Below are 7,164 nucleotides of genomic sequence, written 5' to 3' on the forward strand. Positions count from 1 at the left end.
TGGGTGGACGGCGCCACTCTCTGTTAACCGCTTCGGAGAGTTTGCAGTTGCTGGCCGTTAAATCGCGGTTCTCCCCGAATGCCGCTGTGTGCCTTCAGCAGCGGCTCGTCTCTCTCGCATGCCGAGAAAGAGCGACTTCAGCCGGATGCTTTTCTCGGACGAGCGGCTTCTTCTGCGCACATCGCAAAGGAGCGGTTCTTGTCTTCTCCTTGTGTCCATGCATTCTGCACTACGCTTCTCTCTCATTCTTATGCCTTTCCGTTTATTCCTAGGGACATTTCGTTTTTCTCTGTTTTTCCGATGCTACACTTCAGCATTCTGTGACGAACAGAGTGGAAGGGAAAAGCCCCTCTAATAAGGCAGCTAGAAGTTCCAGGAGCGACACACGTTGTGCTTTCAGAGAGGACGTTACAGAAAGTCGAGAGATGTGGATTCTTTCCTGCGGAGAAAATACCCCCTGTTTTCAGGAAATGCAGTATTCTGAAATCGCACGTTCTCGGCATAGCAATTTCGCTATTTCGCTCTCGTGGGTGGACGGCGCCACTCTCTGTTAACCGCTTCGGAGAGTTTGCAGTTGCTGGCCGAGAAATCGCGGTTCTCCCCGAATGCCGCTGTGTGCCTTCAGCAGCGGCTCGTCTCTCTCGCATGCCGAGAAAGAGCGACTTCAGCCGGATGCTTTTCTCGGACGAGCGGCTTCTTCTGCGCACATCGCAAAGGAGCGGTTCTTGTCTTCTCCTTGTGTCCATGCATTCTGCACTACGCTTCTCTCTCATTCTTAACCGTTGATTCCTAGGGACATTTCGTTTTTCTCTGTTTTTCCGATGCTACACTTCAGCATTCTGTGACGAACAGAGTGGAAGGGAAAAGCCCCTCTAATAAGGCAGCTAGAAGTTCCAGGAGAGACACACGTTGTGCTTTCAGAGAGGACGTTACAGAAAGTCGAGAGATGTGGATTCTTTCCTGCGGAGAAAAAACCCCCTGTTTTCAGGAAATGCAGTATTCTGAAATCGCACGTTCTCGGCATAGCAATTTCGCTATTTCGCTCTCGTGGGTGGACGGCGCCACTCTCTGTTAACCGCTTCGGAGAGTTTGCAGTTGCTGGCCGAGAAATCGCGGTTCTCCCCGAATGCCGCTGTGTGCCTTCAGCAGCGGCTCGTCTCTCTCGCATGCCGAGAAAGAGCGACTTCAGCCGGATGCTTTTCTCGGACGAGCGGCTTCTTCTGCGCACATCGCAAAGGAGCGGTTCTTGTCTTCTCCTTGTGTCCATGCATTCTGCACTACGCTTCTCTCTCATTCTTAACCCTTGATTCCTAGGGACATTTCGTTTTTCTCTGTTTTTCCGATGCTACACTTCAGCATTCTGTGACGAACAGAGTGGAAGGGAAAAGCCCCTCTAATAAGGCAGCTAGAAGTTCCAGGAGCGACACACGTTGTGCTTTCAGAGAGGACGTTACAGAAAGTCGAGAGATGTGGATTCTTTCCTGCGGAGAAAAAACCCCCTGTTTTCAGGAAATGCAGTATTCTGAAATCGCACGTTCTCGGCATAGCAATTTCGCTATTTCGCTCTCGTGGGTGGACGGCGCCACTCTCTGTTAACCGCTTCGGAGAGTTTGCAGTTGCTGGCCAAGAAATCGCGGTTCTCCCCGAATGCCGCTGTGTGCCTTCAGCAGCGGCTCGTCTCTCTCGCATGCCGAGAAAGAGCGACTTCAGCCAGATGCTTTTCTCGGACGAGCGGCTTCTTCTGCGCACATCGCAAAGGAGCGGTTCTTGTCTTCTCCTTGTGTCCATGCATTCTGCACTACGCTTCTCTCTCATTCTTATGCCTTTCCGTTGATTCCTAGGGACATTTCGTTTTTCTCTGTTTTTCCGATGCTACACTTCAGCATTCTGTGACGAACAGAGTGGAAGGGAAAAGCCCCTCTAATAAGGCAGCTAGAAGTTCCAGGAGCGACACACGTTGTGCTTTAAGAGAGGACGTTACAGAAAGTCGAGAGATGTGGATTCTTTCCTGCGGAGAAAAAACCCCCTGTTTTCAGGAAATGCAGTATTCTGAAATCGCACGTTCTCGGCATAGCAATTTCGCTATTTCGCTCTCGTGGGTGGACGGCGCCACTCTCTGTTAACCGCTTCGGAGAGTTTGCAGTTGCTGGCCGAGAAATCGCGGTTCTCCCCGAATGCCGCTGTGTGCCTTCAGCAGCGGCTCGTCTCTCTCGCATGCCGAGAAAGAGCGACTTCAGCCGGATGCTTTTCTCGGACGAGCGGCTTCTTCTGCGCACATCGCAAAGGAGCGGTTCTTGTCTTCTCCTTGTGTCCATGCATTCTGCACTACGCTTCTCTCTCATTCTTATGCCTTTCCGTTGATTCCTAGGGACATTTCGTTTTTCTCTGTTTTTCCGATGCTACACTTCAGCATTCTGTGACGAACAGAGTGGAAGGGAAAAGCCCCTCTAATAAGGCAGCTAGAAGTTCCAGGAGAGACACACGTTGTGCTTTCAGAGAGGACGTTACAGAAAGTCGAGAGATGTGGATTCTTTCCTGCGGAGAAAAAACCCCCTGTTTTCAGGAAATGCAGTATTCTGAAATCGCACGTTCTCGGCATAGCAATTTCGCTATTTCGCTCTCGTGGGTGGACGGCGCCACTCTCTGTTAACCGCTTCGGAGAGTTTGCAGTTGCTGGCCGAGAAATCGCGGTTCTCCCCGAATGCCGCTGTGTGCCTTCAGCAGCGGCTCGTCTCTCTCGCATGCCGAGAAAGAGCGACTTCAGCCGGATGCTTTTCTCGGACGAGCGGCTTCTTCTGCGCACATCGCAAAGGAGCGGTTCTTGTCTTCTCCTTGTGTCCATGCATTCTGCACTACGCTTCTCTCTCATTCTTAACCGTTGATTCCTAGGGACATTTCGTTTTTCTCTGTTTTTCCGATGCTACACTTCAGCATTCTGTGACGAACAGAGTGGAAGGGAAAAGCCCCTCTAATAAGGCAGCTAGAAGTTCCAGGAGAGACACACGTTGTGCTTTCAGAGAGGACGTTACAGAAAGTCGAGAGATGTGGATTCTTTCCTGCGGAGAAAAAACCCCCTGTTTTCAGGAAATGCAGTATTCTGAAATCGCACGTTCTCGGCATAGCAATTTCGCTATTTCGCTCTCGTGGGTGGACGGCGCCACTCTCTGTTAACCGCTTCGGAGAGTTTGCAGTTGCTGGCCGAGAAATCGCGGTTCTCCCCGAATGCCGCTGTGTGCCTTCAGCAGCGGCTCGTCTCTCTCGCATGCCGAGAAAGAGCGACTTCAGCCGGATGCTTTTCTCGGACGAGCGGCTTCTTCTGCGCACATCGCAAAGGAGCGGTTCTTGTCTTCTCCTTGTGTCCATGCATTCTGCACTACGCTTCTCTCTCATTCTTAACCCTTGATTCCTAGGGACATTTCGTTTTTCTCTGTTTTTCCGATGCTACACTTCAGCATTCTGTGACGAACAGAGTGGAAGGGAAAAGCCCCTCTAATAAGGCAGCTAGAAGTTCCAGGAGCGACACACGTTGTGCTTTCAGAGAGGACGTTACAGAAAGTCGAGAGATGTGGATTCTTTCCTGCGGAGAAAAAACCCCCTGTTTTCAGGAAATGCAGTATTCTGAAATCGCACGTTCTCGGCATAGCAATTTCGCTATTTCGCTCTCGTGGGTGGACGGCGCCACTCTCTGTTAACCGCTTCGGAGAGTTTGCAGTTGCTGGCCGAGAAATCGCGGTTCTCCCCGAATGCCGCTGTGTGCCTTCAGCAGCGGCTCGTCTCTCTCGCATGCCGAGAAAGAGCGACTTCAGCCGGATGCTTTTCTCGGACGAGCGGCTTCTTCTGCGCACATCGCAAAGGAGCGGTTCTTGTCTTCTCCTTGTGTCCATGCATTCTGCACTACGCTTCTCTCTCATTCTTATGCCTTTCCGTTGATTCCTAGGGACATTTCGTTTTTCTCTGTTTTTCCGATGCTACACTTCAGCATTCTGTGACGAACAGAGTGGAAGGGAAAAGCCCCTCTAATAAGGCAGCTAGAAGTTCCAGGAGCGACACACGTTGTGCTTTAAGAGAGGACGTTACAGAAAGTCGAGAGATGTGGATTCTTTCCTGCGGAGAAAAAACCCCCTGTTTTCAGGAAATGCAGTATTCTGAAATCGCACGTTCTCGGCATAGCAATTTCGCTATTTCGCTCTCGTGGGTGGACGGCGCCACTCTCTGTTAACCGCTTCGGAGAGTTTGCAGTTGCTGGCCGAGAAATCGCGGTTCTCCCCGAATGCCGCTGTGTGCCTTCAGCAGCGGCTCGTCTCTCTCGCATGCCGAGAAAGAGCGACTTCAGCCGGATGCTTTTCTCGGACGAGCGGCTTCTTCTGCGCACATCGCAAAGGAGCGGTTCTTGTCTTCTCCTTGTGTCCATGCATTCTGCACTACGCTTCTCTCTCATTCTTATGCCTTTCCGTTGATTCCTAGGGACATTTCGTTTTTCTCTGTTTTTCCGATGCTACACTTCAGCATTCTGTGACGAACAGAGTGGAAGGGAAAAGCCCCTCTAATAAGGCAGCTAGAAGTTCCAGGAGCGACACACGTTGTGCTTTCAGAGAGGACGTTACAGAAAGTCGAGAGATGTGGATTCTTTCCTGCGGAGAAAAAACCCCCTGTTTTCAGGAAATGCAGTATTCTGAAATCGCACGTTCTCGGCATAGCAATTTCGCTATTTCGCTCTCGTGGGTGGACGGCGCCACTCTCTGTTAACCGCTTCGGAGAGTTTGCAGTTGCTGGCCAAGAAATCGCGGTTCTCCCCGAATGCCGCTGTGTGCCTTCAGCAGCGGCTCGTCTCTCTCGCATGCCGAGAAAGAGCGACTTCAGCCGGATGCTTTTCTCGGACGAGCGGCTTCTTCTGCGCACATCGCAAAGGAGCGGTTCTTGTCTTCTCCTTGTGTCCATGCATTCTGCACTACGCTTCTCTCTCATTCTTAACCCTTGATTCCTAGGGACATTTCGTTTTTCTCTGTTTTTCCGATGCTACACTTCAGCATTCTGTGACGAACAGAGTGGAAGGGAAAAGCCCCTCTAATAAGGCAGCTAGAAGTTCCAGGAGCGACACACGTTGTGCTTTCAGAGAGGACGTTACAGAAAGTCGAGAGATGTGGATTCTTTCCTGCGGAGAAAAAACCCCCTGTTTTCAGGAAATGCAGTATTCTGAAATCGCACGTTCTCGGCATAGCAATTTCGCTATTTCGCTCTCGTGGGTGGACGGCGCCACTCTCTGTTAACCGCTTCGGAGAGTTTGCAGTTGCTGGCCAAGAAATCGCGGTTCTCCCCGAATGCCGCTGTGTGCCTTCAGCAGCGGCTCGTCTCTCTCGCATGCCGAGAAAGAGCGACTTCAGCCGGATGCTTTTCTCGGACGAGCGGCTTCTTCTGCGCACATCGCAAAGGAGCGGTTCTTGTCTTCTCCTTGTGTCCATGCATTCTGCACTACGCTTCTCTCTCATTCTTATGCCTTTCCGTTGATTCCTAGGGACATTTCGTTTTTCTCTGTTTTTCCGATGCTACACTTCAGCATTCTGTGACGAACAGAGTGGAAGGGAAAAGCCCCTCTAATAAGGCAGCTAGAAGTTCCAGGAGCGACACACGTTGTGCTTTAAGAGAGGACGTTACAGAAAGTCGAGAGATGTGGATTCTTTCCTGCGGAGAAAAAACCCCCTGTTTTCAGGAAATGCAGTATTCTGAAATCGCACGTTCTCGGCATAGCAATTTCGCTATTTCGCTCTCGTGGGTGGACGGCGCCACTCTCTGTTAACCGCTTCGGAGAGTTTGCAGTTGCTGGCCGAGAAATCGCGGTTCTCCCCGAATGCCGCTGTGTGCCTTCAGCAGCGGCTCGTCTCTCTCGCATGCCGAGAAAGAGCGACTTCAGCCGGATGCTTTTCTCGGACGAGCGGCTTCTTCTGCGCACATCGCAAAGGAGCGGTTCTTGTCTTCTCCTTGTGTCCATGCATTCTGCACTACGCTTCTCTCTCATTCTTATGCCTTTCCGTTGATTCCTAGGGACATTTCGTTTTTCTCTGTTTTTCCGATGCTACACTTCAGCATTCTGTGACGAACAGAGTGGAAGGGAAAAGCCCCTCTAATAAGGCAGCTAGAAGTTCCAGGAGAGACACACGTTGTGCTTTCAGAGAGGACGTTACAGAAAGTCGAGAGATGTGGATTCTTTCCTGCGGAGAAAAAAACCCCTGTTTTCAGGAAATGCAGTATTCTGAAATCGCACGTTCTCGGCATAGCAATTTCGCTATTTCGCTCTCGTGGGTGGACGGCGCCACTCTCTGTTAACCGCTTCGGAGAGTTTGCAGTTGCTGGCCGAGAAATCGCGGTTCTCCCCGAATGCCGCTGTGTGCCTTCAGCAGCGGCTCGTCTCTCTCGCATGCCGAGAAAGAGCGACTTCAGCCGGATGCTTTTCTCGGACGAGCGGCTTCTTCTGCGCACATCGCAAAGGAGCGGTTCTTGTCTTCTTGTGTCCATGCATTCTGCACTACGCTTCTCTCTCATTCTTAACCGTTGATTCCTAGGGACATTTCGTTTTTCTCTGTTTTTCCGATGCTACACTTCAGCATTCTGTGACGAACAGAGTGGAAGGGAAAAGCCCCTCTAATAAGGCAGCTAGAAGTTCCAGGAGAGACACACGTTGTGCTTTCAGAGAGGACGTTACAGAAAGTCGAGAGATGTGGATTCTTTCCTGCGGAGAAAAAACCCCCTGTTTTCAGGAAATGCAGTATTCTGAAATCGCACGTTCTCGGCATAGCAATTTCGCTATTTCGCTCTCGTGGGTGGACGGCGCCACTCTCTGTTAACCGCTTCGGAGAGTTTGCAGTTGCTGGCCGAGAAATCGCGGTTCTCCCCGAATGCCGCTGTGTGCCTTCAGCAGCGGCTCGTCTCTCTCGCATGCCGAGAAAGAGCGACTTCAGCCGGATGCTTTTCTCGGACGAGCGGCTTCTTCTGCGCACATCGCAAAGGAGCGGTTCTTGTCTTCTCCTTGTGTCCATGCATTCTGCACTACGCTTCTCTCTCATTCTTAACCCTTGATTCCTAGGGACATTTCGTTTTTCTCTGTTTTTCCGATGCTACACTTCAGCATTCTGTGACGAACAGAGTGGAAGGGAAAAGCCCCTCTAATAA

The sequence above is a fragment of the Phasianus colchicus genome, unplaced genomic scaffold (genome assembly GCF_987193195.1).
Source record: "Phasianus colchicus unplaced genomic scaffold, bPhaCol1.hap1.1 HAP1_SCAFFOLD_42, whole genome shotgun sequence".
Lineage (NCBI taxonomy): Eukaryota > Metazoa > Chordata > Aves > Galliformes > Phasianidae > Phasianus > Phasianus colchicus.